Here is a 12,751-nt window from a genome sequence, read left to right on the forward strand (position 1 = left end):
AAATATCTCACTGGAAAGGTGATATCTGCGTTACCAGAAGCTCAAGCTCTACAGTAAAAACTTCAAACTTACCAGAAATCTTCTTCAGACATGCTTGTTCACCAGAAATCTTCTTCAAACATGCTTGTTCTAGATTCAAATTCGGTCTAGGCCGGCCTAGGTTTTTTATGTTTATTTTATTCATCTAGACTTCTGGGAGAAAAACTTCGCACCAACAAGTTCTCCACATAGCTCATCGCAACAAACGCACAACTACAGCACACTACCGAAAAAGCTTCACTTTTCCATGGAAAACGAAGAAACAACAAGCAAAGAGAATCGAGTATTCTCTTTGCAACAAGTGTCAATGCTATCGTCTTCCCATGCAGTCATTTTATTGCCTCGGGGTTGCCAGACAATTTTGCCAAATTTTCAGAAATTCGTAGTACACAGGTTCCTGTAGCGGCTCTTGGTGAGTTTAGATGACTAGTTTCTAATTTATTTAACAGCCGGCTTGAAAAGAAATTGTGAAACTTTGTCACACTATCAGGGTTTTTTCAAAACGTGCTAAACAAAACATGTAATTCAATCTAATTTTGTGAGTAACACGCAGCTGTAGCCGACTTCCGTGGCTATAAAAAGCCATGGATCCTGGGTTCGAATCCCGGCCTGGACATGGGTGTTCTTTGTGAGTGCCCTTCCATCATTTAATTATCACTTATCCTCATCGTCGTGATTACCGAAAAGTAGCAGAAAGCGACGGTAAATAACAAATATCAAGCACCTGTCTGTACTTTTTCAGTTACCGATATTTTCTTTCCTCATTGGAAATTGCATTATTTATTGCTCTATGGAATACAGAATGATTTCTTTCGACGGTTGGTAATTTTCTTTCTTACGTTAACTTCATTGCTTTTGGCAACTCTTCATTGTTTACCGTTCTCCGGAGAGAGGGCCAGTTTCGCCTAGGGGGTTGGTTTCGGACGACAAACCCTCCGTCAAAGAGAATAAGATTTTTTGCCCTCCGTCCTCCCAGCCCATTCCCAGTCACAGATCCCGCGCGTGTTATTCCGCCAGTTCCCTCGCCTCTTACCCCTCGCGGCAGCGCCTGAAAATGCTCTACGTCTCGTAAGGTGGGAGGACGCCGCCCCGCCAGATTTCTCTCGAAGTTCCGTATTCCCCCGCACGGTGGCCTGCAAACTTCGCAATTGTCGCGGAAGAATTAATACAGAACCGACTAACCAACGATCTATAAGCAACGGAATATTTGTAATTCAGACAATGTAAAAGTTAATATATAAATGTTAAAGTAATGTTTGTTCACTTGTGATTACACACGGCAGTGCGGCGTCCGTATCGTCCTTATGAGCGGCCGCCCCTGAGTGTTTGTGCTGTGTTAAAGGGTAATGGATGTGATACAAGATTTGCTGGTGAAACCTTTTGGAACAAGATCTTTTCAGGAGAAGTTGCAAATTGTTAATACAGGTAGGCCAGTGTCATCGCTTGAACTTATTTCTACACACAAAGACAAAAATCGGGAATATGTGAGGCATTTTCGCAAGCAAATTATGACAAAACACCATGGATGACAGGAAGTATAAGTGTTAATAAGCATTGCTATTTTGTTGGCCGTGCTTACTTTTCGGGGCTGAAAAGAATGTATGGGCGCGTGGCGGATACTGTAATCTTTGCAACGCTTGTGCCAAACATGAAACATCCAAAAGTCACATAATTTCCTTTGTTAAGCTGCAATCTTTCGCACAGACACGTATTGACGTGCAACTGGACAAACAGCGTGCTTTGGATGAGGTACGGCACAAGTAATCGGGTCCTGGAGTAAGTTGAATTTTGCACTTAAATTAATATTGCAGGTTTTTATTTCACTAGTGCACGTCTTTCATTTTATATTTAACAGGTTGTTTTTTATAGCTTTATAATACTGTCTTGTTTTATTATTTGAAATTCTACACTTATATTAAACTGCAATAACGAGAATTAATTGATTGTGGTCGTAGCAATAAGACAAATATTCCGCCACAATATTCCTAAATCCAATATGGATCCTAGATCAAGGGTCGGAGATTACCCACTCGTTAGAACCAGCATACGCCACTGTTTCCCACCTATAACGCTCAGCATCAAATAGTTTGACGAACCACAAACGACCACAGGTAATTCTCAATGTTAAACGCACATATGTTGTATTTCGCAGATGAGATTCACAACGCCCTCCTTGTTCTCTGGAATGCCCCCCCCCCCCGGAGCAAATTTTCTGAAAGAAACACTGGTGGTTAGAACAGCGCGCTACGACGCCAGAGATACTGGGTTCGAATCCCGGCCAGGGTGTTTGTGAGTGTCGCCTCATCAATTTCATCATGTCAGCACTCATCCTCATCTTCGCGATTAGCCAAAAGTAGCAGAAGTGCAAAGTAAAATAAAGCAAATCAATCAATCAGTGACAGGCCTGCACAAGCTTGCTTTCAGTCTAAAGCAGTCGTTCTCAACCTTCGTGAGTCCGCGGTTCGGTAAATTCGTTTTTTTTTTAAAAGGTGATGACCCAATCATAACAATTTTAATCGTAAGTAGCTACCTATTTTTTTTAATTTTATACATATACGTTAATTAATATGTAACCTTAAATTTAATATTAATTAATAAATCAGGGCACACTCATAGAGTGTCGTTTCCATGATGTCTAAAGTCGCTCCGGCTAGAGTTTGGACTTGAGGAATCCCAGACTTTTCGTCTCCAGTTGTGCTAGTGTGAAAGGGGGGGGGGCGGAAGCAGTGTTGCTAAACGTCTGATTTTTTTGACCAGTCGTACAGGACATCTTTTCCTGTCAACATGCACCCTTCGCTCGCTTGCATTTCAGGCAGAGCCAAGGAGGCGGAGACCCACGCATTCCCCTGCTACACCAGCAACCGGCTTCGCCGTGCTTGGCCTTTTTGGGGGTGGACTCTCTCGTGGGAGGGGGGGGGGGGAGGGACGATGAGCTGACCACTCGGAATTATTGCGGAGGGTTAGAATTCTTTCTAGGGTATTGTGGAGGCTGTTCGTATGAACATCTCACTGCAATCAAGGTTTAGGGTCCAGTTACTTGTGGTGGCATATTTCGTTTCGCTCCCCAGTTAAAATTGCACATCGAGTTCCGATTACGTAATATTATCCATCCTTTATAGTTTATATTAATTTCATTGTTGTCTACACATCGATATCAAATAGTGAATTGTAAATTGATTGGACGTGAAAGAACATTATGTGTTTTACTGATATCCTCACAAGAGTATCTACGGCATGTTTAGCAGTGGCGTAGCACGAGCATTTCGGATGGGAACGCCAAGTTAGAAGGAAGGGTAGGCCTTTTTTTTTTTTTTTTTTTTGCTTAAGAGTTTACTTATGGAATTAGCCGACATATGTATTGTCTATTTAAAATCACAATCTCATTGTGTTTATTACATTAAGCCAGCCGGGTTCCGATAAAACATGATCCATGCTTGTTTTATCTAGAAAATAAGATGCCTCAGTGTGCAATAAATGCTTGGAGCACTGGTGTTTTACACCATTTTTAATTAGATTGCTCAAGTCAGAAACACCGTACACCATTAGGAGTATTTTGCGCCACACGTAACACATGTGTAGCAAAACAGTATTTTATAATCAAGGAAACCTTTCGGCATGACGCAAGTAATTAAAAAACCTACCTGAATCACAAGCGCCTTTAGAACAACAGTAGACTTCATTGTTGTGGATGACACAACTATTGATTGATTTGGTTTATTTTACTTCGCTTTCTATCACTTTTGGCTAATCGCAAATATGAATATGAGTGATGATATTGATGAAGAGACACTCACAAAGAACAAACATGCGTAGGCCGGGATTCGAACCGGAAACCTCTGGTGTCTTAGCGCACTGTGCAAAACACACTGACACGAAGGTGGGTGGATGATCCAACAATCGTACACTCTACTGACGTAACAGTGCCTATTAGTAGTAATTCAGAGTTTCAGACCACTGTTTATTGTATCTTGAAAATGATGATAAACATTTTAAAATAATTTTGTCAAGAGATCATATGATGTTAAGAGTTTTGAAACGAATACTAAACATTTCCGCTGGCACAATATTAGGCAGTTAGATACTAACGAAAAAATATTTTTTTTAATAAATAGTTTTGCGTGTTAGGTGGTAGAGCAACGACAGGCTGAACTTCTACCACGAGGACTTTATCAACTTGTTTGACAAAACCTTTTTTGTTATTTTAGTTTTTAATGCACTTCACTGTTCTTGCGATAAATTACACGATGCAGTGGTCATTAAAGAAAGATACACAGCACGAGCAGAGGCACGAGCGTTAAAAACCGGGTAGAAATTCTACTTCTGTCGTCTACATCGGAAGTACAGCGCCTTGAATCGGAAGGCAGGAAAGGTCACATGGCCCCTAGAACCAATCAGGTCTCCGTACGCCCGCGTATGGCGAGAGCATTTCGCCCGTGCTGTAGAGATCCAAGCCACAAGCTTTCCCTCCTTCTCTTTGCCTACAGGCAGGCATGGTCCTAAACGCCAAACCTAGCCGGCGTCCGGCAAGCAAAGACATTAGAGAAATGCTACAAGGAGAGCTGTTAGTGGAGCGTTGTAGACGGATCGCGAAAAATAGCTTTTATAATGCCATTATGCTCAAACATGTATATAATTAGTCACGTTTTACTTTATATTTACAGCATTTACGCATTTTTAAAATTTTAAATCAGGGAACGCTGGGCGTATGGGCGTATTAGGACGCTACGCTACTGATGTTTAGTAAGATCCTGAAATTTAGGTTGAATTCAGAATTTATGCGATATAGAATGGGTGGTTGGGTCGGGGGGGGGCTCATGGGGCTGCAGTTCCCTCCCGAAATTTTGAGAAATTCAAAAGTTTCAACTAAAAGCATTAAAAAAATCAGGAAAACCAAATTGGTAACTGGAGAACCTCTTAAATCAACCTCCCAAATATCATATTTGTCTTCAAACCACTTTTAACCGTGGTATCAGTATCGGAAGATATCGGTTGGATTATATTTACCGACACCGGCCGATACTTTTCCAACATTTTTATCTTTCGCGAGGCTTGCAAATATGCAGCAAGCACTTTCAGGGTGTCCTTGAATTTATGCATAATTCCAAGCTTCCGTTATTTTGAACCATTGTTGTATGGAAAAGTGTATTTTGTGATTACGTAATAGTATTTTCAGATTTTGATCTAAGTCACAACCCTAATAAATTGATGCACAGAATTGGAAGTATTTACTTACACGCTAATATTAGTCAATATTTTGAACAGCTTTTAATTAATACGCGTCATTTTCAAACAAGAGTATCGGTGAGATAGGTAAGAGAATCAGCATGGGTGTGGATATCCATTCAACTCTAATAATTATGAAATGTTTTATTACTTATTCCGCCCCACGGAAAAATGCAGCTTTGTAACATGCACATTTACAATTCTAGCCCTCCGAAATAAAATCCTGCTTACTCCAGTGGTACTATAGCATGTTATGATGCGTCTGTCTCCATTAAGCGGGACTTTTCCTTCCCGATGGACATCACGGACGTTCTGCTAATTCCCAGAGCCGCTGCTGTTCTCCCAATCACTTTTTTAAACGGAAGCAAAGGGCCATTATTATCTCTTTCATTCGCGTTCGTGTTAGGCTCATCATCTTTCAGTATAAAAATCACAGATAAAAAAAGCACAAACAAACCGCACAATAACCCCGAGCTTTTGCTGTCAGGCATACACTTGGCAACGCAGAATACCACGAGAATTTAACCTCACGAAGGCAACTGATCAAAGCCGATTGGTTCAGCGGTTCACGTGACCCTCCCTAACTTTCGACAGAAAAGACAAAAATAAAATTTCCAAGTCCATTCTTTGAGCGGAAGCATTTTAGGCTTGCTTACAAACATAACATTTGGTTAAAATTACTTATCGTACCATACTAATGTAATGATATTGGTCAGAGGAAACTAAAAGATTCCATTAGACCCAGTTGCTGTTACGAGGGTCACTATTTATACAGGGTGATTCTAAAGGTCGTTTACAACGCTTGGGAGGTGATTCCTCACACGAAAACAAGCAAAAAGTCTAAGTTCCATTTTTACGACTGAGGCTTCGTTTCCGAGATAGGAGCCTCGCAAAAGGTGACAAAGTGAACGTCACACCTAACTGGGACGAATACTATCACAGATAGAGAGGCGGTTCCAAGGGAATCATAAAGGAATCGTATGTGCTCAGTCCGGAAGTCACTATGAAAAGTTCACTGCACGCATGCGCAATGGAGTCCTCAAAGGAATTGGGGATTTCCAGCAACAACAATGCATGGAAAAGGTATGTAACGCAGCAAGAAGGACCGTGACAATGAGAAATGCGTTCAAGACAACACATCCCGACCTCAAACATCAAAACATGACCACCGAACACAAAATCCGAAAAGTTGAGCACGGTTGCATACCCCAGTTACACGCGAGGAATGAACGAATCATGTCATGTGGCATACGAGAGACAGGAGGAGGGAAAGAAAAACACAATATCAGATGATTGCGACAACGTGTATTTTTACACGCGACAACTACGTAATATCCCCCCCCCCACACACACACACACAACAAACAACAAATGCTACAATATCTTACGCACAGACAGTCCGTGTCACTGTACACCAACTGAAGATGTCACTTTCACCACACAAAGGGGGTGGGGAGCAATACCAAAAGTGTTCGCACGCGATCATTGTGACGTAAAAGAGACCAGTTTTGGAAGCGCTGCACAGGCAAGTCTGGCTCTCGTAGTCTACGTTTGACCTTCGTGACTGCTGTTCCCGCGAGAGGAGCTCGAAGGGTTGGTTCTCTCCGGCAGTCGTCCCAATCGTGTTGCAGGTGCTGGGATATGATCAGCAGTTCGCTCTAGGTTGTCATACGCATTGAAGAGTACTAGTATGTTGCATTGAAAGAAGTTGACGTGGTGGAGTGGGCAAGTCAAGTATCGCAACAATTGGTCTGTGGTGTTCGTACGGTGATACGGCCAATTTGTGCAGTGTGCCAGTGTTAAACAAAAACAATACTTTGCAGTTCCAGCTCCCTATTACACAGATGGCTGCGTATACGACCCAGCAGCTAGCAGACATGCATCTCATGTATGGGGAGGCACGTGGTAATAGCCGTGAGGCAAGGCGTCTTTATGGAGAACGCTTTCCACATAGACGTTTACCGTCTCACACCTTCTTTCAGGTAGTGGACAGTCGACTGCGTGAAACAGGGTCAGTGTTACCACCGCGACAAGAAGTTGGAAGACCCCGAAGTGTACGCACACATCAGTTTGCAGAAGATGTGTTAACAGCGGTCGCAGAACATCCTGGCACCAGTACGCGAGTGCTCGCTCGGGCACGAAACACGTCTCATGTGAATGTTTGGCGAGTGTTGTCAGATGAAGGAATGCACCCTTTTAAACTGCAGAAAGTACAAGAACTGTTACCTCGTGACTTTCGACCTCGTATGGAGTTTTGCCAATGGTTGTTGCATCAGCTGGACACAAACCCTCACTTCGGGGCAAACGTATTGTGGACAGATGAAGCCATTTTCACCAGGATGGATGTCTTCAATAGTAGAAACAGTCATGTATGGGACTTTGACAACCCACATGCACTTTTTGTGGCCCATCACCAGCACAGGTTTTCAGTGAATGTGTGGTGCGGGATAGTACATGATCATTTAATTGGACCATACATTCTCCCTGTTCGCCTGAATGGTCGCACGTATCATGCATTTCTTAGTGAGGTTTTGCCTGAACTGTTGGAGACCGTACCTTTGGCACTGCGGCAAGAAATGTGGTACCAACACGATGGTGCACCAGCTCATTTCGATCGTAATGTACGACATTTCCTGCATGACGTGTTTCGCAATAGGTTCATTGGTAGGGATGAGCCTGTGCCTTGGCCACCGAGGTCGCCAGATCTCAACCCTCTCGATTTTTTCTTCTGGGGAGAAATGAAAACCCTCGTATACGACACACCTGTCACATCAGCTGAGGACCTCGTTGCTCGCATCAACGTCGCCGCCGCGACGGTAGCAGATACACCTGGCTTGTTTGCTCGTACTCGACAATCCTTGATTCGTCGCTGTCATCTCTGCGTAGAAGTAAACGGCAGACATTTTGAAAACCGTCTGTGATTATTGCCCTCGGCAAATACCAGTGAGAACACTTTTGGTATTGCTCCCCACCCCCTTTGTGTGGTGAAAGTGACATCTTCAGTTGGTGTACAGTGACACGGACTGTCTGTGCGTAAGATATTGTAGCATTTGTTGTTTGTTGTGTGTGTGGGGGGGGGGGGATATTACGTAGTTGTCGCGTGTAAAAATACACGTTGTCGCAATCATCTGATATTGTGTTTTTCTTTCCCTCCTCCTGTCTCTCGTATGCCACATGACATGATTCGTTCATTCCTCGCGTGTAACTGGGGTATGCAACCGTGCTCAACTTTTCGGATTTTGTGTTCGGTGGTCATGTTTTGATGTTTGAGGTCGGGATGTGTTGTCTTGAACGCATTTCTCATTGTCACGGTCCTTCTTGCTGCGTTACATACCTTTTCCATGCATTGTTGTTGCTGGAAATCCCCAATTCCTTTGAGGACTCCATTGCGCATGCGTGCAGTGAACTTTTCATAGTGACTTCCGGACTGAGCACATACGATTCCTTTATGATTCCCTTGGAACCGCCTCTCTATCTGTGATAGTATTCGTCCCAGTTAGGTGTGACGTTCACTTTGTCACCTTTTGCGAGGCTCCTATCTCGGAAACGAAGCCTCAGTCGTAAAAATGGAACTTAGACTTTTTGCTTGTTTTCGTGTGAGGAATCACCTCCCAAGCGTTGTAAACGACCTTTAGAAACACCCTGTATATTTATACATTATGGTCAATAATGCCAGACGATTCCGGGCAAACGTCAAATCGCGCCTAACTTGAATCAGTGTTGCGAAGGCTCAAAATATAAATAGTGACCCTCGTAAGTGCTGGTTTTCATTGAAATGTTACATTTTGGGCACAGAAAAATTCCAACAATCAAAATTTTCCATTTCAATATATTCGTTTACGAAAATTGCTGCGCAAACTAAATTGACCGTGGTGCTAGTCAGCAAACTTCCAAATTTGGAAGCGGGAAGCAACGCACCCACCCGTTAGACCGTTTGATCGGCTACCGCTACTGTTGCGCAAGATTGTCTGTTATCCCTTGTGTTGCTTGTCGCTTCGGTGTGAATTCTCCGTGCCCCTTGTCGCCTACCGCTTGTCGCTTCGGTCTGAAAGCTCCCTTAAGCAAGACATTCACCGCGCATAGAGTCCCTCAAAATCATACCGTAGCGACACGAGGCACGATATTTAGAAAATAGCCCGGTCCGAGCGACAAGTGATAGGTGCACCTCTTGTAGTGTCTCTTCGGTTCGATAGCTTCCATTATGATTTTGAAGATTCGCTTCTAAATGACATGTGTAGCTTGTCGCGTTTCGCTTCGGTCTGAAATCTCCCTAAGGGAGTTTCAAATAGAAGCGACAAGCTGCAGGCGACAGCCAACAAGATACAGGAGGAATTCACACCGAAGCGACAACCGATACAGACCCTTCCGTCTAAAGCAAAATATTTACCGGGCACGAGCGAACAACATACCGAGGCGACATGATGCACTGCATTGGGAGAAATAGCAGAGTCCTAGGGACACGCAAGCGACAAGCGACAAGCGACAAGCGACATGTGCAGCTTGTCGTGTCTTCCATTCGAAAGCTTCCATTGATTACTGAAAGTTCGCTTTCAAACGACACGTGACGCTTGTCGCTTCAGTCTTTAAACATCCCTTAGTGTAAAATCAATTAGTAAACAGCCACTGCTATCGCCGGAAAATTCCGATTGGATGAGCTATAAATGGTGTACGATTCATCTCTCTCTCTCTCTCTCTCTCTCTGCTTTCTTTCAGCCTCGCCTTCTCTTTTATTTATTTCCCTCCATTTTCTCTTTTCTCTTTTCTCTGTCTTTCTCTACAACATTCCTTCTTTCAGTCTTCCCCGTTGCTTTATCTTTTCATTTTTATTTCTTTCTTCCTCTGCCTGACTATCTTATTGTGTCACCTATCAATTTTGGTCTCATTCATTCTTTATTTTTGTTAAATTCTCTCCCTCCAACTCTAGTCTAGTATCAAGTTCAGAATTACTTCAATTCGCTAAATTTCGTATCTGTAGTCAGGGGCGTAACTGAGGGAGGGAAGAGAAAACTCCACCGGCACAATCTCCCCCCTGCCCCAAGGCTATAGGCGCATCCCCCAGATCATGTCGAAATCCCGATAAGGTGTTTGAATACGACAGCGCGTCAACACTACCCTATTACTGAAAGTCACTATTTTTAGCTTTATTGAACATTTTTTTTTTGTCTTCCCTCTGCATTCTCTTTCTTGATCTAACAAATTAAATGTGGTTTACCTAGTATCAATATTTACTTGGAACAAGCTAAAGCAAATGAATTACTAAGGAAATATATTCCGATTTCCTCTCCGTCGCCTCATCGCACATAATGAAGCATGATGTCAAAGCGTAAACTCTGTATATTTTTAGAAAAATATATGTATTGAATTTTGTATTATTTTAAGGAAAAAATCTCCCCTAAATTTTGATCGCGGGGTTCGCCATTTACTTTCCTGCACCCAGAGGCGCAACCACGAATTTTTGTCTAGGGTGGGGGCAAGTACAAGGATAAACGTGCCAATAATAATAATAATAAGGTATTTTTATTATTATTGTGCTGGTGGTGGTAGTAGTAGTGGTGGTAGTATCAAAGACGTTATTATCTTCATAAATCAAGCAAAAAGGAGGTAGAAGCATTTGTGTTGGAACAAACGATTTAAAATATTTTTTTAAACATGTTCAATTTCACATTAGGTAATAATGGAAAACAAGCATACAAACTGTATTTTTGAAAGACATGAAATGCATGACACATATAATTCTTTTTGACACGTATAATTTTCACCTACAACAAATGTTTTACGTGTGTGCAATGGATGCTCGTGAGTATAGGTTAGACTTTAATTCCCGTATGTATTTTTCTTTTCGTTTTTTAAAATGTTTCTTTGTAATTTTATATTTTTATTTTTTTATTTCTAATATTTTATGTAATGGTTTAAATGTTTTCTAATTTTCATATGCTAAAATTTCGATGTAAACATGGTTAAATGGTAGATTAGGCTACAAAGCCTTAACTTCGCCATGATAAACCAGACGTAAGAAATAAATAAATCTTGAGTACCCATTTGCCATGCTACTCTTAGATTCATCCAGTCTTCCTTTTTTTACTAGAATTTATTTCCGTCCACGGTTGGGGAAGGCAGTACCCCCTGTCCCCCTGTAGTTGCGCCACTGCCTGCCCCACGCCCGTATGCATTAGTGGTTTGCGCTTCATGTCTTGATGCCTTTCATTAAGGGCATTGAAGAGAGAATGAAAGAGAAACAGAAATAAAAGGGTGGGACAAAGAGAGAGAGAGAGAGAGAGAGAGAGAGAGAGAGAGAGAGAAGAAGAAGAAGAAGAAGCCGTGAAGACAACGGCGGAGCCAGGGTTAATCATCTAGGGGTGCTGAGGGGTTGCGGAATGAAGTTAAGTGGGTGCGATGTTGAAAATATGAAAAACATCAGACATGCAAGCAAGGGAACCCACAGGATTTTTCTTCGGGGGGGGGGGAGGCAGGCAGAGCAAGATTTCATATATTTCCAGAAACATATATTTTACCTTCATTATTGCTGATGATAAAGTTGAAACTGAATTGAAAATACTTCGAAGTTGGTGTTAAGTTCAAGCTTGAACTTCTATTTAAATAGAAACTGGATTCACCTCGTATCCTTTCCATAAACATCTTAACATTTTGTTGAACAGTTCCTTGTCTTTTTGTACTTTTTTCACAATGCACAGATAAAGAAAAATCGCTATGCAACATGAAGTTCTATTTGCAAATAAAAAAAATGAATACGAAATCATGTAGTCAGCTTCATGTAATTATCAGACTCCATCCCTGACACAGAAGTATGCATAAACAACAACAACAATGAAAAAGCAACCATCACGCGTTAAATAATTTCCTGGTCACAACCCGATGATCTACTTAGCCAATTAAAAATTTTGTTGCATTGCGATTTTGAGAATAGAGGACGAACAAGTAGGCGGGAAATAAAACTGTTTTTATCAACAATGCTAAAAAAACAACAAAAAACATGAAACAACTCATACTGAGCTGTAGGCAGGGGCGCCGACTTGTCAAAATTATTGAGGGGGACTCTGATCACTGAAATAAATTAATGAATGGCTCATAGGAAGAACACGCACATATAATTGGAACACACAGCACAGAACTGTAGGATTGTCGGTACCAAACGCAGTGCAATTGTAGAGAGACGCTGAATTCATAGACACCGTTGTTCCCGGATAGGCATGGGCATAACAATAGACGGACCAGAGCAGGGTAACGGAGCATGGTTAGCCGAAACAAAAAAAACAACATGTATTTCTTCCTTTGAGCCCCTCTGTACAACTGCCAAGTTTCATGGAAATCGGAGGGGGAAAGAGGAGTCAGATCCCCATTTCAATTTGTCCTCATTTTGACATTTGAGGGGGGGTTTTGCCCCTAAACCCGTTATTTAGCTGAAGCAAAAAACACGTATTTCTTCCTTTTGGCCCCTCTATACACCTGCCAAGTTTCATGGAAATCGGAG

Source organism: Lepisma saccharinum, chromosome 12 (assembly GCF_977018435.1).
Source record: "Lepisma saccharinum chromosome 12, izLepSacc3.1, whole genome shotgun sequence".
Classification (NCBI taxonomy): Eukaryota; Metazoa; Arthropoda; class Insecta; order Zygentoma; family Lepismatidae; genus Lepisma; species Lepisma saccharinum.